At 49.3% G+C, this 25255-nt stretch overlaps 1 pseudogene; it reads right to left on the bottom strand.

The window, feature by feature from the left end:
* LOC142312878 (uncharacterized) overlaps positions 1 to 25255 on the bottom strand; it is a 259596-nt pseudogene that overhangs the window by 121456 nt on the left and 112885 nt on the right.

The raw sequence follows: 25255 nt of genomic DNA, 5'->3' as shown, positions 1-25255 counted from the left end.
AGAAGATGTCAATGTAACATCATAAAGATCTCATGTAAGAAATATCCAGCAAAAAAAAAAACAGTGGTCAAAGTCAGAAGTGCTGTAAACTCAATTTAAGCTCTGACTTATCATTGAAGCTTCTCATGGTAATGAACTGATTCACACAAGTGACGATACAGTATATATCAATCTAATATATATAGCTGTGTGTGTGTGTATGTATGTCCACTAAAAGAATGCGCACCGTCGCATTTACAATCATGAAATTTTGGTTAGCCACCTCATTTGACTCAGAGAACATTATATACTATGTTTTGAGGGGAAAATTTAACCCCACGCTTTACAGTTATTTACCAAAAAACCTGCTTATGTTAAATCAATAGAGCTGGGAGCTATAGGTCATTAATAGGTGCTCTGATTGTTTGCTATAAGCAGAGAAGGACATTCTTAGTATAAGACAAACTTATGTGTCAGTTAATATGATTTAGGTGGAGAGACAGAGAGACAGAGAATGAGAGACAGACAGAGAGAGAAATAGACAGAGACAGACAAAAACAGACAGAGAGAGATAGAGAGAGACAGAGAGCGACAGAGAGACAGACAGAGAGACAGACAGAGAGACAGACTAATGTAGGAGGGTGACCGGTGTTCTGCAGCCCCCTGAAGATGTCAGGATTATTTTGTGTATTTATGTATGGGAAATGTTGTTTATATGTGTGTGCTCTCGGGTGCTCTGTTTTCAGGCACCACTACGTGTCACTGCTCCCTGGTCCCTTAGGCTAAGTTCACACTTCCGTTGTTTTGCATCAGTCACAATCCGTCGCCTTAAGGAATTACGGTATCCTGCAAAATATTTTGCAGGAATCCGTTTTTTCCCCGTAGGCTTCTATTAGCGACAGATTGCGACTGATGGCCTAGCGTTGCATCCACCGCGTGACGGATCAGTCGTTTACTGACTGACCGTCAGGCGGAAGCAATGCTGAATGTAACGTTTTTTGTGTGCGGCGGATCGGTTTTTTACTGTGAGTATGCACACAGTAAAAAACCATGATCGACTGTAAATTTAGTAGAAGTTCCAGCGGGTTTTGTGAGCTGATCGGCCGGCTTTTGTGAACGATCAGCTGATTGGCCGGCTTTTGTGAACGATCAGCTGATTGGCCGGCTTTTGTGAACGATCAGCTGATATCCGCTGTATCCGTTGCATCAGTCACACAACGGATTGCGACTGATGCAAGACAACGTAAGTGTGAACTTAGCCTTAGCTTGGGGTTGGGATGGCGAACAGGGCTAAAGGAGTTAATGATAAATTCTGCCTAGCAACAGGGAGTTGCCAGTTGGGATTAGTCAGATAGGGACACTGTTGAATAGAGAGAAGCTGTACCTTCGAGGGAGGTATAGTTAGAGAAGTCCAGAATAATTTGGCCAGACCCTCAGGGTCACCTCCAGGAAACCCAGATCAAGTGGACAAAGGAAACTCTTCAGTAGCCGGGTGCAGAAATAGAAATGAACCGACCCTGAAGTTGTGGACCTTGATTTAGTGGAATTTCCGGGTAGTAACTAATTCCAATAAGATCGGTCTAGGTGTGAGGTAACATAGACCTGGAAAAAAAAGAGGAATTAAATCCCCCAAAAGCTGAGCAAATACTCACAGACTATTGGCAGAAGATGTAAACTGCCGAGGCCAAAAAACGAATGCACTGCCAGGATGCAGCAAGACTGTGGCGCCCCTGAGGCTTCCGTCGCCACAGGTCATTGCACCCCATCAGCGGTGTGATGCCCCATTCTGGGAGAGGAAGAGAGTGAACTCCGGTCCCCTGGTAAATCCACACTACACCCATTGTTAGGTACATACTGGGACCAGGGAAAGTGGCAGGCAACCCTCCCATGCTGCATGCTGAGAGGGGCTGTAAGACCCATCCCTGCTCCCATAGGGTGGTAGCTTAGCAACTGGGGAGGTGGGAGGAGCCACCAGAGAGCAGATAGAGAAAGGAAGGTCAAGTTAGTTTCAGTTTACCTCAGGGAGTGAAAGAGTGAGGAGCCAGCATGTAGTTGGAGAAGAAGAACAAGAGAAAGGAGGGAGGAGGAGGCCTGCTGGAGGCAGGCAAGGAGGAGGAAAGAAAGAAAGACAAGAAAGAAAGGCTCCAAGTCAGTCAGGAGCAGAGAACCAGAAGGAGACGCTTCCTGGTGAAGAACCTGGGACCCAGAGGTCCAGGTGACACCACGCAGAGACAGAAGGAGTCGCAGGGCCACGGGTAGTCCTGGAGGTACCACGAGCAGTCCTTGTTAGGTACCGAAGCCGAGGGCCTAGAGGCAGCTACGGGTAGCTGCGGGCTGCGGGGGCCTGTTCCACATTGACATCGGTGGAGTGATTAAGCTGCGACAGGGGACGGTCCCTAGAGACTGGAGGAGTGCAAAGACAATCTCCAAACAGTAAAAACCGAGGCCCAGGGAACGTTGTAGACTCCCAGGGCCAGAACCCATAGCAGACCTTCAGAAAAGGGGTAATCAGCCGACAGGTGACCCCCCAGCCTGGAGGCTGTAGTGGAGGCCAAGCCCGGTCCACCCTAACAAAGGCAAGGCTAAGGGAGACAGCAGAAGAAAGAGACACTAAGAGAAGGGCACCGGCATTCACTCTCAGAATCACCCAGAAACGCGGAGGTCCCTGACAGTGGTCCCAGCAGTCCAAGGGTCCCTACAGCGGTGACAAGAACTGTGAGTAAAGAGCTTGAACTGCACCCTTGAAGTGGTCTCTGTTATTTCTGCTGCATAGACACTCACAAGCACCAACTGTGCCCCGGGCATTGCTCCACCTGTGGGGAGCAGTATCACCATTGCTGCCATAACACCATCCCGGAGGCCTCACACAGCAGCGGCGGCTTAATAGCCGCATACCACAGGTGGCGTCACGAACACAAACTTAAAGTCATCAGTCACATATTATACTGACACCCACCAGGGCCACGGAGCCGGGCCCAGCCACCACTGACTACCACCGGACTAGTCCGGCCCGGCACCGGGTGTCCCATAGCCCTGGGGTGGGCGAGTCAATTTTGGCGCTGTGAACAGGATTTGAACCTGTGCGGGGAGTGTGGCAGACTGTGTACTTTACTGAGAAACCGCCGCCATTAGCGCTGCTGAGAGCGGGAAGAAGGGGGACGTGCAAGAAGAAAGGTCGCGAAGAGAAGCCCCGCCCACTTGTCAAAGAAAAGCGCGCGAAGCGGTGCCCGCCAGAGAAGGCGGAGGAAGAAAAGATGGCGCGTGAAGAAGCTAAAAGGATGGACGCCGAGCAACGAGCGGCCAGAGGAGGAGTGGCCGAGCCGGGACACGCACCTCAGAACCGGGTTGTGTCCTGCGTCCTGGAGAGCGGAGAAGATCCAGCAGCCGCTGCAGAGCCGGGTAAAGAGAGTGACACCCCCAGCCGGCGGAGCCTGGATTGCCAGGTGGGGCTCCTGCCCGGTCCTCCTGCAGGCGCGCGTGCCACGACCGCAGCTCCGATACCAGCACCCTGCAGCAAGACCGCGACCACCAGAACACCGGAGATGCAACTGAGGGGTGAGTCATTTAATGCCCCTGCCGGCGCGAGAGCCCCAACCCCCGCTGCCATGCCCGCGGTCCCTGGAGAGACGCCCGGCACGGCGACGCCGATCCGGGCCGCAGCTACGCCAGGTGCGGCCCGCCAAGACAAGGAGGCAGCCCCAGAAGAGCCAGAGTGGCGCCGTATGGCTGGTAACCCCCTGCAAGCCAGCAGCCTCGCGCCAGCCAGTAACCCTATGCAAGCCAGCAGCACTACCTCGGAGCAGGCCCAGGCCGCAGCATCTTGCAGCAGGCCTGCTACAGCCACGCAGGAGACGCAGACTGTGCTGACCGCTGTCTACCTGCTGCCGGGTGGGGAGCCGGAAAAGAATCCCTACAAGTAAAGATGAAGAGATGCTGAACTGTAAATAGTCCCTTGTGTTTCTGCCCCTCATTCTTTTCGAAGATGACACCCTTTCCTGCTGTACTGTCCCTCATGCTTTTTGAAGACGTCACCCCCATGTTTATGTATTACCGGGCCACTGAACTGGAATGTGGGCCCTGGTGAATGTGTATGTGTTTTGTGTAACCAGGCCATTGGACTTAATGGCTGGTTGATTTTGTCCCATTGTTGATTGAAAGAAATGAACTGCCGGGCTACTGGACTTGTTGTAGCCGAAAATGTATATAGTTGCACCCGTTGTGCCCCCTACCAGAATTATGGGGGAAGTGCCCAAACTGTGCAATGAACTGAAAGTGCACACATAGTTTCTTTATAAGAAGTTTGCAACGTTAAAGTGATTATGCCTCCCATAAAGGGAAGAAATGTTTTATTGTTTTATGTTTTGCATACAAAAATGTTTTGCAGTTTCTTCACATGTTTTTGTTGTTTTTCAGCCCGAGGACGTGCTGGGATTTGCTGTGGGGGAGTGTGGCGCCCCTGAGGCTTCCGTCGCCACAGGTCATTGCACCCCATCAGCGGTGTGATGCCCCATTTTGGGAGAGGAAGAGAGTGAACTCCGGTCCCCTGGTAAATCCACACTACACCCATTGTTAGGTACATACTGGGACCAGGGAAAGTGGCAGGCAACCCTCCCATGCTGCATGCTGAGAGGGGCTGTAAGACCCATCCCTGCTCCCATAAGGTGGTAGCTTAGCAACTGGGGAGGTGGGAGGAGCCACCAGAGAGCAGATAGAGAAAGGAAGGTCAAGTTAGTTTCAGTTTACCTCAGGGAGTGAAAGAGTGAGGAGCTAGCATGTAGTTGGAGAAGAAGAACAAGAGAAAGGAGGGAGGAGGAGGCCTGCTGGAGGCAGGCAAGGAGGAGGAAAGAAAGAAAGACAAGAAAGAAAGGCTCCAAGTCAGTCAGGAGCAGAGAACCAGAAGGAGACGCTTCCTGGTGAAGAACCTGGGACCCAGAGGTCCAGGTGACACCACGCAGAGACAGAAGGAGTCGCAGGGCCACGGGTAGTCCTGGAGGTACCACGAGCAGTCCTTGTTAGGTACCGAAGCCGAGGGCCTAGAGGCAGCTACGGGTAGCTGCGGGCTGCGGGGGCCTGTTCCACATTGACATCGGTGGAGTGATTAAGCTGCGACAGGGGACGGTCCCTAGAGACTGGAGGAGTGCAAAGACAATCTCCAAACAGTAAAAACCGAGGCCCAGGGAACGTTGTAGACTCCCAGGGCCAGAACCCATAGCAGACCTTCAGAAAAGGGGTAATCAGCCGACAGGTGACCCCCCAGCCTGGAGGCTATAGTGGAGGCCAAGCCCGGTCCACCCTAACAAAGGCAAGGCTAAGGGAGACAGCAGAAGAAAGAGACACTAAGAGAAGGGCACCGGCATTCACTCTCAGAATCACCCAGAAACGCGGAGGTCCCTGACAGTGGTCCCAGCAGTCCAAGGGTCCCTACAGCGGTGACAAGAACTGTGAGTAAAGAGCTTGAACTGCACCCTTGAAGTGGTCTCTGTTATTTCTGCTGCATAGACACTCACAAGCACCAACTGTGCCCCGGGCATTGCTCCACCTGTGGGGAGCAGTATCACCATTGCTGCCATAACACCATCCCGGAGGCCTCACACAGCAGCGGCGGCTTAATAGCCGCATACCACAGGTGGCGTCACGAACACAAACTTAAAGTCATCAGCCACATATTATACTGACACCCACCAGGGCCACGGAGCCGGGCCCAGCCACCACTGACTACCACCGGACTAGTCCGGCCCGGCACCGGGTGTCCCATAGCCCTGGGGTGGGCGAGTCAAGACCTCCATTAAATGGAGACATCACAGGTGCAAAAGGAGCTTGATGGTAAAATTGCACACTTGTGATTTGCATAGGTCACTGTGTCAAAGACCTATGCAAGCCACAAGTGTGCAATTTTACCATCAAGCTCCTTTTGCACCTGTGATGTCTCCATTTAATGGAGGTCTTGCTGCATCCTGGCAGTGCATTAGTTTTTTGGCCTGGGCAGTTTACATCTTCTGCCATTAGTCTGTGAGTATTTGCGTAACATAGACCTGGGCGAATGTGTCGTCACAGAGACAGTGGTGAAGGAAATCCCTGTGAGGGGACACGAGTAGATTCATGTGGGACTCCATGAACTTACTAGCTACCGCTGAGGTGTCGCCGGGGAAAACAGACAGTCCTATAGACACAAGAGAAAACTGCAGGAGGAATCGGTGTGCAGGAAATTGTGTAAAGAAGTCAAAAAGCAACATGCCTGTAACGTTCAAGCTCTGTGCCCGCAGTGGATGTAACATGCCTGTAACGTTCAAGCTCTGTGCCCGCAGTGGATGTAACATGCCTGTAACGTTCAAGCTCTGTGCCCACAGTGGATGTAACATGCCTGTAACGTTCAAGCTCTGTGCCCGCAGTGGATGTAACATGCCTGTAACGTTCAAGCTCTGTGCCCGCAGTGGATGTAACATGCCTGTAACGTTCAAGCTCTGTGCCCGCAGTGGATGTAACATGCCTGTAACGTTCAAGCTCTGTGCCCACAGTGGATGTAACATGCCTGTAACGTTCAAGCTCTGTGCCCGCAGTGGATGTAACATGCCTGTAACGTTCAAGCTCGGTGCCTGCAGTGGATGTAACATGCCTGTAACGTTCAAGCTCTGTGCCCGCAGTGGATGTAACATGCCTGTAACGTTCAAGCTCTGTGCTCGCAGTGGATGTAACATGCCTGTAACGTTCAAGCTTTGTGCCCGCAGTGGATGTAACATGCCTGTAACGTTCAAGCTTTGTGCCCGCAGTGGATGTAACATGCCTGTAACGTTCAAGCTTTGTGCCCGCAGTGGATGTAACATGCCTGTAATATTCAAGCTCTGTGCCCGCAGTGGATGTAACATGCCTGTAACGTTCAAGCTCTGTGCCCGCAGTGGATGTAACATGCCTGTAACGTTCAAGCTTTGTGCCCGCAGTGGATGTGTTCCACAGAAACTGCACGAGTTCTACAGTAAAGTTATGTTAAATGTTTTCCTGAACTTTGTGTCTGAATTTGTCCTACAGAGGAAAAGCTGCAGTATCCCTGGTTGCACTGCGGAGGGGGCAGTAGTGCAGTACCAAAGCGAGACGCTGCCTGGAAGGAGGGGCTCGCCTCTGCCCATGATTACGGCCTTCTGTCACACCCGGCAACACAGAGACAGACAGAGAGAGAGGCGGATAGAGAGGGAGTGGGAGAGAGACAGTTACTATCCCGGGCAACACTGGGTACTACAGCTAGTATTATTAAAAGTGATAAGTGTAGAATTACATGTACCCAAAATGTACAGAATGTAAAGTTTATAGAATAAATACCAGCTCCATATATACATCAGAGGAAAGGGACACGTTCTGTCTCCTGGAGTGTTAGCGCAGCACTGAAAGGGTTAGTTCCCCCTGTACCCATTAATGGGGAATTTCCACATACCTCCAACTGCTGAGCCATACACTAGATATATGGGTGAGACTAGAATGTACGGGCTCCTTCCAGGTTAGTGGGTGTGGTCAGCTTGGTTGGTAGGCAGCTGCTCTGTGCTTACAGGACCTGTGATGATGTCACATGGAGGGGAGGAGTCAGGGGTCACATGATCACCTCCTCAGTGTGTGCAGGACTCTGCTGTGCTGGGTGTCATGGGGCTGGATGAGGGGAAGGTTATGTGTGGGGTCAGGAGGGGTTTACAGTGTGGATGTAGCAGAGCCGTGTGTGTGAAATGGGTATGGAGGTGCATGTGTACAACGTGTGGAGCGGAGCCGTGTGTATACGTAGTGGAACTGTGTGTGATGACTTATACGGAGCGGAGCCGTGTGTACTTATTATTATTATTTATTGCTATAGCGCCATTTATTCCATGGCGCTTTACATGTGAAAGGGGTATACATAATAGGGACAAGTACATTAATAATAAACAATACAAGGCACAGACTGTTACAGGAGGATAGAGGTCCCTGCTCGCGAGGGCTCACAGTCTACAAGGGATATGTGAGGATACAGTAGATGAGGGTAGAGATGGTCGTGCGGCGCTGCATCAGACTGAGGGTTACGGCAGGTTGTAGGCTATTGGAAGAGGTGGCTCTTCAGGTTCCTTTGGAAGATTGTCAAGGTAGGGGAGAGTCTGATATATTGTGGCAGAGCATTCCAGAGTATGGGGGAAGCACGAGAGAAATCTTGGATGCGATGATGGGAAGAGGAGATGAGAGGGGAGTAGAGAAGGAGATCTTGTGAGGATCGAAAGTTACGTGCGGGTAGGTACCGGGAGACTAGGTCACAGATGTAGGGAGGAGACAGGTTGTGCATGGCTTTGTATGTCATGGTTAATGTTTTGAACTGGAGTCGTTGGGCAATGGGAAGCCAGTGAAGGGATTGGCAGAGAGGAGAGGTCGGGGAGTAGCGGGGGAACAGGTGGATTAGTCGGGCAGCATAGTTTAGAATAGATTGTAGGAGTGTGAGACTGTTAGGCTATGTGCGCACTGGAAAATGGAATTTTCTTAAGAAAATTCCAAAGGCACTGAAAGATTACCGCACCCGCGGTAAAAAAAAACGTGGCAAACCGCACCCGAAAACCGCATGCGGTTTGCTGCGGTTTTACCGCGGTATTGCCGTGGTTTTGCCGCGTGCGGTTTGGTACATGTGTTTTATTGCATTCAATACAATAAAGCACATTGAGAGAAAAAAAACAATAATTTCCATCTGATAGATAGTAGATAGATAAATAAATAAATAGACAGATAAAAGAATAGATAGAGGGATAGATAGATAGAGGACAGATTGCTGCATTTCTCCCGGCGGCAGTGAGTTCACATTACCGGCCGTGGGAAATGTCCTGTGGTTACCTCTGCTGTCTCGCTGCGAGGCTGCATTCAGCCTGTGCCTGTGTCAGTCGCAGCTGGATGTAAGCAGCGCAGGACCTGTGGATTATGCCGGAGCTGTGGATTACGCCGGAGCTGTGTATTGGGGGGGTTAATAAACGGGTGAACGAGGCTTTTTGGTGTTTTATTTAAAATAAAGGATTTTTCGGTGTGTGTTTTTTCACTTTACTTACAGGTTGATCATGTCAGCTGTCTCATAGACGCTGCCATGATCAAGCCTGGACTTAGTGGCGGCGATCCGCCGCCACTAACTCCTTATTACCTGGATCGCCACCGCATCACGGCATCTAGAAGAGCCGGGGACACTCCGGTACTGCCGCATAATGCATGCGACAGTCCTGGGGCAGCTGCGGCTGATATTCTCGGCTGCGGGAGGTGGGAGGGAGGCAGGGGACATTAACCCTGCCCCTCGCCCTCCCCAGCCTGAGAATACCGGACCGCTGCTGTGTGCTTACCTCGGCTGGACGGTAAATATACAGCAGAGCCCACGTGTTTTTTTCTCTATATTTCCGTTTGCTTTCTATGTGTATTCTATATGTCTGTGATGTGTGTGTGTGTGTGTCTGTGATCTGTGTGTGTGTTTACTCTGCTCCGCTTCCTCTTCCTGGCATAATAACATCACTTCCCTGCAAACCGCAGGCAAGCGATGTACATTACCGCAGGTAAACCGCGAAATACCGCAGGGAATAACACAGGAAAATGCAATGAACCGCACAGAATTTGCTGCCTGCGTTATTCCCTGCGGGATTTCACGATTACATTGCAGTCAATGGAGTGAAATCCCGCAGCGCCGTGCGGAAAAGAATTGACATGCAATTGTTTTTGCTGCGGGAATCCCGCAGCAAAACATGCAGCTGTCAAAATCCGCCCAGTGCGCACAGCATTTTTTTTTCCCATAGGTTTTGCTGGTGATTTACTGCAGAGATGTTATGAACATTTTCTGCAGCGAAACATGCAGCAAAACTGCAGGAAATCCGCGGCAAAAACTGGCAAGTGCGCACAGAGCCTTAGAAGTGAGGCCACAGAGCAGGAGGTTGCAATAATCCAGGCGGGAGATAATAAGGGCATGTACTAGGGTTTTTGCAGCTTCTTGGGAAAGGAATGTACGGATCCGGGAAATATTTTTGAGTTGGAGGCGGCAGGAGGTGAAGAGGGCTTGGATGTGTGGCTTGAAAGCGAGAACAGAGTCTAGGGTTACTCCCAGGCAGCAAGCGCGTGGCACTGGGGAAAGTGAGCAGCCATTGACATTGATGGATATGTCAGGTGGGGGGTTGAGTGAGGAGGAGGAAAGACAATGAATTCTGTTTTGTTCATGTTCAGTTTTAGGAATTGAGCAGAGAAAAAGGATGAAATAGAAGACAGACATTGTGGGATTCTGGTTAGTAGGGAGGTGATGTCTGGTCCAGAGAGATAGATCTGCGTATCATTAGCGTAGAGGTGATACTGAAACCCATGGGACTCTATGAGCTGTCCCAGGCCGAAGGTGTACAGTAGATGGAAAACAGCAGGGGTTCAAGAACTGAACCTTGGGGGAAAACGACAGATAGGGGGTGAAATGAGGAAGTGGTGTGAGAGTGGTAGACGCTGAAAGTTCGGTCGGTTAAGTATGAGGAGATCCAGGATAGGGCCAAGTCTGTGATGCCCAGAAATGAAAGAATTTGTAGTAGAAGGGAATGGTCTACTGTGTCAAAGGCAGAAGACAGGTCCATGAGGAGGAAGAGCGAGTAGTGTCTCTTTGCTTTGGCGGTTAGTAGGTCATTGGTGACTTTAGTTGGGGCAGTTTCAGTGGAATTATGCGGTCGTAAACCAGATTGTAAACAGTCAGTGGGAGCAGGAAGAGAGGTATGAGGACAGTTCAAGATAGACATGCTGTACCAGTAGTTTGGAGGCATAGGGGAGAAGTGATATGGGGAGATAGTTTGACACAGAGGAAGGGTCAAGGGAGGGCTTTTTGTGGATGGGTGTAATGGAGGCATGTTTAAAGCATGAAGGGAATACACCAGTTAGTGATAGGTTGAAGAGATGGGTTAGGGCTGGGATGAAGACTGTGGGGATATTGGGGATGAGGTGGGATGGGAGTGGATCAAGCGGGCAGGTTGTGAGATGTGATCTTGAGAGTAGAGTGGAAAGATGATCTTTTGTCATGGTGGAAAAGCTGGACTTAGAGGAAGAAGGCTGAGTAGTTGTGAGTGGGAGCTGTGGTGATTGTGGGCCAAAGCTTGCTCTGATGTTGGCAATCTTCTGCTTGAAGAAAGAGGCAAAGTCTTCAGCTGAGATGAGAGGAGAGGGATGTGGTGCTGGGGGACGGAGGAGAGAGTTGGAAGTGTTGAATAGCTGTTTAGGGTTGTGAGATAGAGAGGATATGAGAGATGAGAAGTAGGTTTGTTTTGACGCAGTGAGTGCAGACTTGACAGTGGTGAGGACCTGTTTGTATGTGACGAAGTGCTTGGCGGAATGAGACCTCTTACATCTGTGCTCAATTCTTTAGTCTGACTCAAGTGCCAGAGTTGCCTGTTGATTGTGCGGGTTTTGGTGTGTGTGAGAGGGGCAGCTGATTCGAGAGCTGCTGAGATGGTGGTGTTGTATAAAGTGGCAGCAGCATCTGCATCGTGTAAAGAAGCAATGTCTGCAAAAGGGAAAAGGAACTGAAAAAGTGAGTGTAAATCAAAGTGATTTCTGCCAGGGTATCAAAGTTTGTGGAGGGGGGATTGCATACTTGGAGAAGAGAGAGAAGAGAATGTGAGTAGGTTGTGGTCAGACAGGGGGAGATGCGAGTTGGAGAGGTTGGATAGGGAACAGAGGCGAGTGAAGAAGAGATCCAGTGTGTGGCCATCTTTGTGAGTAGCTGCAGAGGACCATTGGGTGAGGCCAAAGGAGGAAAGTGAGTGTTAGAAGTTTAGAGACAGATGAGTGGGAAGTGTCAATGGGGATGTTAAAGTCACCCATGATGATGGTGAGGATGTCGGTGGAAAAATAAATTAGTAGCCAGGTGGTGAAATGGTCAAAAAAGACGGTGGCTGGCCCTTGAGGGCGGTAAATGTGTACGACGTGTTTGGAGCGGAGACATGTGTGTATTAGGTTCGGAACATATAATGTTCTCATAATGCTTTGTTGGCTGTGGAAATGATTCGTTTGATTTTTTTTTTTACATGAAAAAAACTGTAATTTTAACAGGAATGTCTAGACTTTTTTTTGTATCTACTGTACATTAATGACAGAAGCCTCAGCAACAAGATGAATATTGGAAGAAAATTTTGGGGTATCATGGCAACATGGCTAGACAAAAGCAGTGACTTGGCTGTTACTTTCCAGGGCTGGAGTATATTCAGGAGTGACTGGAAAGAGACTTTTTTTATACTCACAAACACAGGCCCTACCGGAAACTTGATCCTATTTTCTTCGAGGCTCAACTCCTTCTACCTTAATACTACTACAGTCGTGGATCACACAGTTTGCACTGCCACACTGGCAATAGCCAATTTGCCCCAATGAATGGTGTTGAAATATAAATGAAAGCCTCGATGAAAGTGAAATCAAGCTGAAGCACAGCATTCAACATTTGCAATTCTTCTTTGAGTGTAATTCTTCTGACAACTGTCACGGTACAGTGATGGTGGGAAGAGAGAAATGTACAATTGAAACCAGAAGTTTACATACACTATCTAAAAAAGACATCTGCATGTTTTTCCTCATTATCTGACATGAAATCAGAATAAACCTTTTCCGTTTTAGGTCAATTAGGAACCAAAATTATTTATATTTGCCATATGCCAGAATAATGAGAGAGAATGTTTTAAGGCATTTTTATTATTTTCTGCAAAGTCAAAAGTTTATATACACTAAGAGTACTATGCCTTTAAACCATATGGGACAGCCCCTATGATGATGTCATGTCTTTGGAAGCTTCTCATAGGTTTATTGGCAACATCTGAGTTAATTAGACACATACCAGTGGATGTATTTTATTGCACACCTGAAACACACTGCTTCTTTGTGTAGCATCTTGGCAAAGTCAAAAGAAATCAGCCAAGATCTGAAGTAGAGAATTGTGGACTTGCACAAGTCTGGTTCATCCTTGGGTGCAATTTCCAGATACCTGAAGGTGCCTTGTTCATGCGTACAAAAAATTATATGCAAGTACAAACAAGATGGGAATGTATAGCCATCATACCGCTCAGGTAGGAGACAGGTTCTGTGTACCAGAGATGAACATGCTTTGGTCAGACATGTGCATATCAACCCAAGAACAAAAGCAAAAGACTTTGTGAAGATACTAGCGGAAGCTGGTAAGATTATGTCATTATCTACAGTTAAACGAGTACTGTATCAACATGGGTTGAAAGGCCACTCTGCCACAAAGAAGCCATTATTCCAAAAGAAACATAAAAAAGGCAGATTAAAATTGAACTGTTTGGCCATAATGACCATCCGTATGTTTGGAGGAAAAAGGGAGAAGCTTTGAAGCCTAAGAACACTATCCCAACTGTGAAACACAGGGGTGGCAGCATCACGTTGTGGGGTTGTTTTGCTGTAGGAGGGACTGGTGCACTTCACAAAATAGATGGCATCATGGGGAAAGAAGATTATGTGGCAATATCAAAGCAACATCTCAAAACATCAGCCAGGAACTTAAAGCTTTGGCGGAAATGAGTCCTCCAATTGGACAATGACCTGAAGCATACTGCAAAACTGGTTACAAAGTGGCTTAAGGAAAACAAAGTAAATGTTTTAGAGTGGCCATCACAATACCCTGATCTCAATCCTATTGGAAATTTTTGAGCAAAACTGAAAAGGCCGATATGAGCAAGGTGACCTACAAATGTGAAGCCCCGCAAGTATTGTGTCGGTGCATTACCTTCAGGGACTCCACGCAGCTGGATCCTGTCACAGGTAGAAAATCTTCTATCTAGGATTGTCGTGACGCCACTCTCAGAATTGCGGTCAGTGGGGACCGCCACTGCAGATTAAGGGACGCCTGGGGCTGATGGTGGGTGCAGTCAGTTGTAATAGCCTCCTGAGAGTGAGGCAAGCCCCAGGGCCCTGTGTAAGTGTGTGGAACTACAAGTCGCAGAATGACTCACACGCACAAGCAGGATGTCTTTCAGGGGTTTTACTCACTGATGGTGGCAGGGTGAGTAACCCGGGCGTAGCTGGGATGAACCAGGCTGGAACCAGGTGTCCTTTAGGCTGACTGATGAGGGTGGCTACCGACTCGCCTTCCTTAGCCCTTTCCGTTTTGGGGTAACCCCTGCTTGAAGCCCTGCTGGGGTCGCCCAGGGAAGTTGCTGGTGCCTCTCTCCCCTTCTTTTTGGCCCGTTTGCTTGTAGCCTGGACCAGATCACTCCAGCTGCTTGCCTCCTGTAAACTATGGGCCCTAACTGTGGCTACGTGGCTGCGGACTCTGTAGTGTTGTCTTGGGGGTGTAAAGTGCCCCCTCATGCAGGTTTGGCAAAGGACAGGTGGATCTATCCCTGCCCCGGGACCTGCTACCCGTTTGGGCCTGGTATCTCCCTGACAGTCTCCTTACTTTCCACTCCGTTGCTCTCTCTTTAGCTGTGTGTGGATTTCAGGCAGCACTCCCAGGTGACCGTTCTCCCCCGTCGGTAGTCACTGCGCGGACGCTGTTAGACTGCAACAGCTCCAGGGTCCGCTTCTGCTCTCCCTGAGCTGCTCACTAAACCGGCTCACTCGTGGGACCTGCACTGCTGCTCCTGTCTGAGCTCCACTTCCATGCTCCTCACTCCTCCACACTCTGCTTCAGACTGCTCCTCTCCTCCTCCTTCCTCTTTTCCCTTTTGTGCCTGCCTACGCCACCTAGCAACCAGGCTCTCTACCACACCCCTTGAGTGGAGATGGAGGCTTCGCTCAGGCTTCGCCCCCTCCTGGGATCCCCAGGGGTCCTCTCAAAGGTACATGTGTGAGACCTGATCACTATGCGCCTGTGTAGTCACACCTCGGTCAGCCTTCTGGATTACCTGTGTTGTACTGTCCCCAGCATGGGTGCAGTACTCAGTGGTGCCTGACCAGGTCAGGGGCGCCACATTCCCCCTTAGTTATCACCAGCACGTCCTCGGGCTGCAAGACAACATTTTAAAATGCGTAAAACATTAAAACATAGTAAAACGTTTTAAAACCATCAGGTACCATACATCACCACCCTCCACCCACAAGTCCGTTAACCCACCCTAAACCCTCTCAGGCGGCAGGTCACCGGTTTCTTTTGGTAACCAGGTCTGGGCCATCAGCTTCCCCAGACCTTTCTTCCCATCTGCCTCTCCCGTTGGCCGCGCCTTCAGCCACTTCTGGCAGGATGTAGAGGCGGCTTTCATGGTCTGGTGGTTTCAGGGTATACCTGGCCTGGTGGAGCCGCGCCTTCAGCCTCTTCTGGCAGGATGTAGAGGCGGCCTCCACAGTTGGTGCTGACCAGGTACCCTCTTTGTGGTGGAGAGCCAGGCCCCATAAACAGGCGTGCTCCCTGGTAGTGGTTGTACCTCTGGGGTAACTATAAACACTGCGAGAGTTTGTGGCTATAGCCAGTTCATAGCCTTAAGGTTCATTTTTCAAAGTGCAAAAAGAGGTTTCTCACATTAGTTCATGTGGGCACATTTCTTGAACATGTAAACGTTGCAAAACTTCAAACTTTAACTTCTGTACTTTACTTTACTTTACATGCTTTACACAGATTCCTCCTCACCAGGGCTTGGGCCTGTAGGGCTGCGGCACCTGTTGCTTTCTCCATCTCTGTCATCATCTGTAGTGGTCTCATCAATGGGTTCTTTGTCTTTTCTTTCCTCTTCTTCTGTGTCTGTTTCTTTTTCTGTGTCTGTTTCTTTTACAGGATTACTGTAGGGACTTCTGGGACATGGTGTAACATCCAGTGCGTACCATCCGCGTTCTCCTTGGTGCATGGTGAATTCCACTGAGTCTCCCACCCGTAGGTTTCTTCCTGGATGTCCTCTAGGCAAATGGGCTCTAACATCCCTTCTGTTCACAAAGATGCCTTCTTTCATTCCAGGTACAACTATAAAGCCATATCCTGATTTTAAACTAAAGTCTTCCACTACTCCACGACAAAGTGGGCCTCTGACCTGGGATTTGGCTCTCCTTAAAGACCGTTTCTCTTCCAAGTCTCTGGCTGTTACTTCATCCTTCCTATTCGGAGATTGCTGTGCAGGGGAAAACTTTGTTCTGCTGCGGCGCCGTGTCTTGCGGGCTGGATTCTGCTGGGTTGCTACTTCACTGCTTGCAGGCTCCCAGGTGAGGTTTCTGGACAAATCTTCCTCAGCGGAGGGTGTCGGGCTCTCTTTATCCCAGCGGGAATATGGCAACATCTCTGGCTCTGGGCATGGATCCCCTGCTGATGGCTCCGGGGTCAGCTCCTCAGCCTTCTGTCCTCCTCTCCCCCTTAGTTCTTCTGAGCACTCCTGTTGTGGCAGCGCTGGGGATGGGTGTTCATCAGCCGGCCAGGGCAGTGGACTTTTTGCCGTGGATATTGCCGGAGTCTTCCTGGGGGTGTGCGGAGGGAGCAGATACCGGTCCACCATCTCCTGTGGGAACTGGGCCTCTAGGTCAGCCTTCAGCTTCCAGTATTCGGGGTCCTCCCCCAGCAGGGACTTCCTAGCAGGGACTTCCTTAGACTGGGGAGCGGTGTCTGCTCTGGCCTTGCAGGCCGGGGTAAACAGTGGTACGGTCTTGTCTTGGCGGGCCGCGCCCTGCATGGCGGCGGCCTGGTCTTGACGGGCCGCGCCTGACATGGCGGCGGCCTGGATCAGCGTCGCTGTCGCAGTCTCAATCAGGGTCGCAGCTGGAGTCTTAGCGGGCATCGCTACTGCGGCCGGTTCTTGGCGGGCCGGGCAGGGCATCGCTGCGGCGGCCTGAATTGGCGTCGCAGCTGCGATGGGATCTGTGCAGGCTGGACTGGGCGTCGCTGCAGCGATCTGGGCTTGGCGGGCCGCACCTGACGTGGCTGTGGCCTGGTTCAGCACCTCACTTGCGGCGCGGACGAGCGTCGCTGCTGCGGTGGGGTCTTGGCGGGCCGGGCCTAGCATGGCGGCGGCCTGGGTCAGCGTCGCACCTGCGGCGTGGAGGAGGGTTGCGGTGGCAGCCGGATCTTTGCGGGCCGGGCAGGGCATCGCTGCGGCGGCCTGGGCTTGGCGGGCCGCACCTGGCGTGGCTGCGGCCTGGTTCAGCGTCGCCGCGCCGGGCATCTCATCAGGGACCGCGGGCGTGGAAACAGGGGTCGGGGCACTCGCGCTGGCAGTGGCAACACAGGACTCACCCATCGGTAGCATCATCGGGGTCTGAGTCGTCGCCGCTCGGTCTGGCACTCGTCGTGCGGTTCTTCTCTCGTAGGCCTGAACCGCTGCAGCCATCTCCAGAAGCTCCGCGCGTCCCTCGCTGATCTGCCGTATAACCCTGGCCTCCAGTTGGTCGCAGAACTGGGCAAGCTCTTGATACCACCAGGCAGCGGAGCCTGGCTCTGGGTCTCTGCATCCAGACGCCATTTCCTCTGCGTCTCCTTCTTTTAACAGCAGGCTTCTGGCTCTCTTTCTGTCCCGACGTCTCTGAACGCCTCCGCTCTCATCACTTGTGAGGTCAGGACTCTCCAGGGGATCTCTGGGTAGCCACACCTCTTCGTGGGCGGTAACTTCTCCCAGCGCGGGCTGCTGTTGTTTTTCAGCGCGCTTTTCATGGTGGCAATATGGCGGCGCTTCCAATTTTCCAAGCGGACCGCCCAGGCACATGGTCACCTGTCTGAACAGGTCTAGTCCTTATCCTGTTCGTGACGCCAGATGTGAAGCCCCGCAAGTATTGTGTCGGTGCAGCGGTGCATTACCTTCAGGGACTCCACGCAGCTGGATCCTGTCACAGGTAGGAAATCTTCTATCTAGGATTGTCGTGACGCCACTCTCAGAATTGCGGTCAGTGGGGACCGCCACTGCAGATTAAGGGACGCCTGGGGCTGATGGTGGGTGCAGTCAGTTGTAATAGCCTCCTGAGAGTGAGGCAAGCCCCAGGGCCCTGTGTAAGTGTGTGGAACTACAAGTCGCAGAATGACTCACACGCACAAGCAGGATGTCTTTCAGAGGTTTTACTCACTGATGGTGGCAGGGTGAGTAACCCGGGCGTAGCTGGGATGAACCAGGCTGGAACCAGGTGTCCTTTAGGCTGACTGATGAGGGTGGCTACCGACTCGCCTTCCTTAGCCCTTTCCGTTTTGGGGTAACCCCTGCTTGAAGCCCTGCTGGGGTCGCCCAGGGAAGTTGCTGGTGCCTCTCTCCCCTTCTTTTTGGCCCGTTTGCTTGTAGCCTGGACCAGATCACTCCAGCTGCTTGCCTCCTGTGAACTATGGGCCCTAACTGTGGCTACGTGGCTGCGGACTCTGTAGTGTTGTCTTGGGGGTGTAAAGTGCCCCCTCATGCAGGTTTGGCAAAGGACAGGTGGATCTATCCCTGCCCCGGGACCTGCTACCCGTTTGGGCCTGGTATCTCCCTGACAGTCTCCTTACTTTCCACTCCATTGCTCTCTCTTTAGCCGTGTGTGGATTTCAGGCAGCACTCCCAGGTGACCGTTCTCCCCCGTCGGTAGTCATTGCGCGGACGCTGTTAGACTGCAACAGCTCCAGGGTCCGCTTCTGCTCTCCCTGAGCTGCTCACTAAACCGGCTCACTCGTGGGACCTGCACTGCTGCTCCTGTCTGAGCTCCACTTCCATGCTCCTCACTCCTCCACACTCTGCTTCAGACTGCTCCTCTCCTCCTCCTTCCTCTTTTCCCTTTTGTGCCTGCCTACGCCACCTAGCAACCAGGCTCTCTACCACACCCCTTGAGTGGAGATGGAGGCTTCGCTCAGGCTTCGCCCCCTCCTGGGATCCCCAGGGGTCCTCTCAAAGGTACATGTGTGAGACCTGATCACTATGCGCCTGTGTAGTCACACCTCGGTCAGCCTTCTGGATTACCTGTGTTGTACTGTCCCCAGCATGGGTGCAGTACTCAGTGGTGCCTGACCAGGTCAGGGGCGCCACACAAACATGGCTCAGTTACACCAGTTCTGTCAGGAGGAATGGGCACAAATTCCTACCAACTATAGTGAGAAGCTCGTGGAAGGAGATCCCAAACGTTTGACCCAAGTCATACAGTTTAAGGGCAATGGTACAAAATACTAATGAAAAGTATGTAAACTTTTGACTTTGCAGAAAGTAATAAAAATGCCTTAAAACATTCTCTCTCTCATACTGGCATTTTGCAAATATAAATAATTTTTGTAATCTTAATTGAAATAAAACAGGAAAGGTTTATTCTGATTTCAAGTCAGATAGTGAGAAAAACCTGCAGATGTGTTTTTTTCAGATAGTGTATGTAAACTGGTTTCAACTGTATAGCCACTGTTCCCAAAACTAGGCTTTTTCTGAGAGGGGCACGACTAAGTGCCTACCCAGTCTTCAGCAGAGCCTCTGATTGTGAGGATAGACTTGTCTGATGATAAGCACCAGGTACCACTCCAGGGCAGCTCCTGATTGTCGTGCTCCTCCAAGGTCGGTGCGAGGCAGGATGGGGAAGGGATGAACCGCCAGTAGAGTAGGATAGGGAAGGGCAACGCCTGACACTTGCCCCTGGCAGCCCTGAGCTCCCTGACGTCCCTAGATGTGTGGTGATAATGTTCCTATCCCTTTCTTTCCCTAAATACATTCCTGTCTAGTGCGCAGGGCAAAGGGAAAACTAGACCCACTCTTGGGTAAACACAGAGATGATAACACAGACAGGGGTAAAAGAAACAGCAATCGTACAAGGCAATCCAAAGTAAAGCAAAGAGTAAAGCGAACGGACCAGTGAAGCAAACTGAAAAGGGATTAAAGGAAGGGAAAACCTGCACAACTTCCACACAGCAATCGCTAGCTCCGGCTCCCAAATTAACTTCAAGGTCCTCAGACCACAAGTTCAGTCTAGGATAGCTAAGGAGAGTTATCACTGGCAACTCCATGAACTGAGAGGGGAGTATTTATACCAGAGGTAAATGGTGAACTTGGACAGCTGAGGCCCGGCTTTTCATCCTGAAGTAGCAGAACTTCTTAAAGCATTGGACCCAGGGAAATCTGCACAGCCAGCAGTGCTAACATGTGCAAGTGTGTGAGTAGCCCTGCCCTACAATCTCCTGACACCAGAAATAGAGACAACTTTCATGACAAATTTAATTGGTAAAAACCAATAGTAAAAAAATCAGTAATTACCATGAGCTGCATCAAATGCAGAGAGGCAAATTTGGATTAATAGGTAGAGAAATTGAAAGCATTGAGTATTTAAGGATCTCTCCATCTGTATCTGTAACATTGAAAATGTTAAAGGCGTTATCCGACTTATTTTCCTAAGTTTTGTTTATTTCACTATTGGGCTACATTGGGGTAGTGACTATTTACCTGCCCTGCTGTCAGCCTCTCTCCCCCGACTCAGAGCGGTCATGTGACCACTCCTGCCGTGATTTTGCTGTTTCCTGTGATGTCACGACGACAGGGCAGGAGCTTATGCTCACCTTTTAGACGGACATCACAGGAGACGTCATGTAGCCGCCCTGCTGGGCTGCAGAGCGACATGGGGGGGCTGCACAGCGATGTGTGGGTGGTGCAGAGCGACATGGAGGGGACTGCAGAGCGATGTGTGGAGGCTGCAGAGCGACATGGGGGGGACTGCAGAGCGAAGTGTGGGGAGCTGCAGAGCAATATGGGGGCTGCAGAGCGATGTGTGGGGGGTTGCAGAGCGACATGGGGGGCTGCAGAGTGATGTGGTGGGGGTGCAGAGCGACATGGGGGGACTGCAGAGCGATGTGGGGGGGGCGCAGAGAGACATGGGGGCTGCAGAGCGATGTGTGGGGGGGTGCAGAGCGACATGGGGGCTGCAGAGCAATATGTGGGGGGCTGCAGAGCAAAATGGGGGGCTGCAGAGCGATGTGTGGTGGGGTGCAGAGTGACATGGGGGAACTGCAGAGCGCAGTGGAGGGGTGCAGAGCAACAAGGGGGCCTGCAGAGTGCCGTGTGGAGGGGCATGCAGAGCCCTATGTGGTGGGGGTGCAGAGCCCTATGTGGGGCTGTTATTTCCAATGTTTGAGTGATGAGAGGTCAGTGCTGGGGCAGAATACTGACAGCCAATGAGTGTGCAGAGGGCGGGGCTGGACAGTGAGGCCGGGCGGTGCCAGCTCTGACTGTGAGGTTTGGCACAGGAACATGTCATGTTTGGTTGAGCTGCAGGTAAACAAAGTGTGTGCAGAGAATAAAGGGATAATTCAAGAGGAACAAAAGTTAGAAAACAAAAAAAAAATATGTAGGGATGTTTTATATGACAATACAGCACAGATTATCTTAAAAAAAAATATTTTGAGTTTACGTGGGACAACTGCATTAATGGACTGTGTTTGATGAGAGTATTAGTGAAGGAAGTGTCTGCTAAAACTAAACCTTGTATTATTCTTATGTATCCAAAATTTGTGTGAAGCTTGTCTGATCCATTCTAAAATTCTGTTTAGGTGGACAGCCTTATAATATTTAAAGCACCACTACAGCATTTTGCTTTTTTTACAACACTATAGTGGTGCTTTAAATGTAAGCATCCCCCGTCTGTCTTATATTCACCTTACGACATTTTCATACTTTACCGATGCAGCTTCGATCCTGCGGTGGATGCAGCTGCGGTCACGCAGTGCCATCTTGTGTCTGTAGCTTCTGACTGGCCAGAAGTCAGAAGTTACGTCACAGGCACTAAGTGCATCTCTATGACAGACAAAACGAGGCTCCCATAGAGTTACATTGAAGAATGACCTCCGGCGCTCCATGAAACACTGGAGCTGCCGCTTAGTCACTTTCCAGGGCAGACTAACCAGAACACTGCTGGAAAAGGATGGAGGCGGCAGAATGTAAGGATAATACAGGGCTCAGGGTACTTAGATTTAAAGCACCACTACAGCGGTACAATAAAAAAAACAAAGCACTGTAGTTGTGCTTTAACAAGAGAAAGGAAACTGCAATATCTTGTATGAGAAATGAGGTTTAGAGGTAGCCTGTTTAGTAATTTTAACACTATTAAAGATAAAGTCATGGAGATAACTGCAAAAGTTCTGCAGTCGAAAGTCTAATACACCAATAACCTCAAACTTTCTAAGGCCTCTTTCTCACGTCCGTGTCTCCAGTACGGGTACGTGTTTGGTCCGTTTTCTCACGTACCGGAGACACGGGCACACGTAGACCCATTAAAATCAATGGGTCTGCGCTCACGTGCGTGTTCTGCCATGGACCGTGTGGAGCATACATGTGCCCGTGTGCTCCACACGTAGACATGTCCGTTTATCTCCGGCATCACACGGAAAGCAAACGGACCACACGGAGGTGATCCGTGTGACACGCACCGAAGAAAACACACGTGTCTGAGGAAAAAAACCCCAAAACTTTACTCACCTTCTCCAGCCCTGCTGTCTCTGCCGCTGCTGTCACTTGCTTCCGACCACCGCTCATTATGCTCATTGCATATTCACTTCACTGCGGACCAGAATCAGCAGAAGCGGGGAGTCGGCAGGACCGGAGACCGAAGATCAGCACCATGGACAGCAACGCCAGGGACAGGTGAGCAGAAAGTTCCCGTTCTCTGTGTGTTATCACGGATAACACACGGAGAACACGTGTGCCATAAACACGGCTCACGGAGGGCAATAAGCACCTTTGACACGTTTGTGAAAAATGTGCGTGATTTTCACGGACGTGTGAAAGAGGCCTAAGACTGTAATTTTAAGAAAAATAACTAAACTTTATGATTAGTACGTGGTTAAATGGTGGTCCCCTAGACCTACATTTCTAACTTTTTGGGAAAAGGAACTAAAACTAAATCTCAAACAAAGCATGTAAATACAAACTCTGACTTCCATGTGGTCACCTACAAGAAAACCATTAGAAAGTTTTCACGAGGAAATAGAAAAAGACCAAATCTCTGCTGAAGATACAAAATCAGGAGGGCTTACTCTTTTAGACTTTATTGGGTCACAAACAGTCAACAGTACATTCCCAGCAAGGACACAAGATGGTGGAAGTGACAGAGTCTCACCCTTCTTCTGGCTGGATAAAGATTAGAAACTCCACGACTTTGGGGCATCCAAAGAAAACTATCCCAGCCAACAGCACCCCGGTTTTAGTGGTCACTCATTAAGAGGAGATAGTGGCAAGCTTACCGACCATAGCACGGTTTGTGGCCAGGTGACAGCATTGTTCTAACCTGGGTTCTCCAAACTAATTCATGGGCTCAGTGTTGGACAGTGGATCAGTTCTGGAATCCACCACCTGAAACCATGGTTCCTTGGCTGAAGTACCGTAGAATTGCACCAGGCACAGAAGCATACCCCTCTTTATACCCCACTGCTACCATGTCAGTGCATTGTGCACCACAAGATTTGGGGGACATAATCATGGCTGTTCCCTCATTGTTCGCTAGTTCAATTAGACTGCATAATTGTCCTCTAAATGATGCAGACTAGTACACAGCAGTGGGCTGATGCAATCCATAATCAGCAGACATTCTACAAATAAGAATCATAAAAACAGCACCAGAAAGTCTCTCATGAAACAATGGCTCATGTCTCTTGACTTACTGAACAAATGGTTAGTACGTCTGGCATAACTAAGAATAGTTAATCGACGTACAAGTGGTCAGATTTTCCTCATTGATGAGGTACATCTATGATTTAATTCAGTAAGTCATGAAGTCTTCTATCCATGTTTTCACGGATAGAACACGTACTTATTATACTCTTTATGGAAGTTCCCTGGTACACGTTAGTTTGTGAAAGAAGTTATGGATCAAAGTTACCTATACAAGTCAATGGATCTGTAAAAATCATGGACAGCACATCGATGGCATCAGTGTGCAATTTGTGTGCTGTCCGTCATGAAGATTGAAAAGGAAAGGAGAAGCTTCGGAATTAACATTTTTTCACATATGAAAATAATTGATGAAACACTGATGGTAAAAACTGACACATTGACCAAACACTCATGAAACTCGAATCTAATACACTGATGAAAAATAGGCATTATTTTCTGTTTGGAAAAAAAAACATCGAAATTTTAAAATTTATTCCTGTTTAAAACATATCACACACTAGGAACATTAAAATTATTTCTCCCCTCCATGAATTCTCTGATGTGTAACAAGATATGATTTTGCTGTAAAACATTTAGCACATTATGAACATGAAAATGCCTCATCCTCTGCGTGAATTCTCTGATGTCTAACAAGATTTGTTTTTCGATTAAAACATTTCCCACACTCTGAACATGAATATGGCTTTTCTCCTGTGTGAATTCTTTGGTGTGTAACAAGTTTGAATTTCTCAAGATAAGATTTCCCACAGTCTGAACATGAAAATGGCCTATCCACTGTGTGACTTTTTTGATGTCTAGCAAGATGCGTTTTCCGATGAAAACATTTTGCACATTGTGAACATGAAAATGGCTTCTCCCCTGTGTGAATTCTTTGATGTGTAACAAGTTTGGATTTCTCAGTATAATGTTTTCCACATTCTGAACATGAAAACGGCTTATCCCCTGTGTGAATTCTCTGATGTGTAACAAGAATTATTTTCCGGCTAAAACATTTCCCGCATTCTAAACATGAAAATGGCTTCTCCCCTGTGTGAGTTCTCTGGTGTGTAACAAGATTTGTTTTTCTATTAAAACATTTCCCACAGTCTGAGCATGAAAATGGCTTCTCCCCTGTGTGAATTAGTTGATGTTTAACAAGATTGGATTTCTCATTATAACATTTCCCACATTCTGAACATGAAAATGGCTTCTCTCCTGTGTGACTTCTCTGATGTGTAACAAGATGTGAATTCTCTGTAAAACATTTCCCACATTTTGAACATGAAAATGGCTTCTTCCCTGTGTGCATCTTCTGATGTGTAACAAGTTTCGATTTCTCACTATAACATTTCCCACACTCAGAGCATGAAAATGGCTTCTCCCCTGTGTGAATTCTCTGATGAGTAACAAGATTCTTTTTCTGACTAAAAGATTTCCCACATTCTGAACATGAAAATGGCTTCTCGCCTGTGTGAATTCTTTGATGTGTAATAAGTTTTGATTTCTCACTGTAATATTTCCCACATTCTGAACATAAATATGGCTTTTCCCCTGTGTGACTTCTCCGGTGTGTAATGAGATGTGATTTCTTTGCAAAGCATTTTCCACACTCTGAACATGAATATGGCTTCTCACCTGTGTGAATTCTTTGATGTACAACTAAAACTGATTTCCGTTTAAAAAATTTCCCACATTCGGAACATGAAAATGGTTTTTCTCCTGTGTGACTTCTTTGATGTGTAACAAGTCTTGATTTAATATTGTAACATTTCCCACATTCTGAACACGAAAATAGTTTCTCCCCT

The sequence above is a fragment of the Anomaloglossus baeobatrachus genome, chromosome 5 (assembly GCF_048569485.1).
Source record: "Anomaloglossus baeobatrachus isolate aAnoBae1 chromosome 5, aAnoBae1.hap1, whole genome shotgun sequence".
NCBI lineage: Eukaryota > Metazoa > Chordata > Amphibia > Anura > Aromobatidae > Anomaloglossus > Anomaloglossus baeobatrachus.
This window is presented reverse-complemented; position numbering and strand designations above follow the sequence as displayed.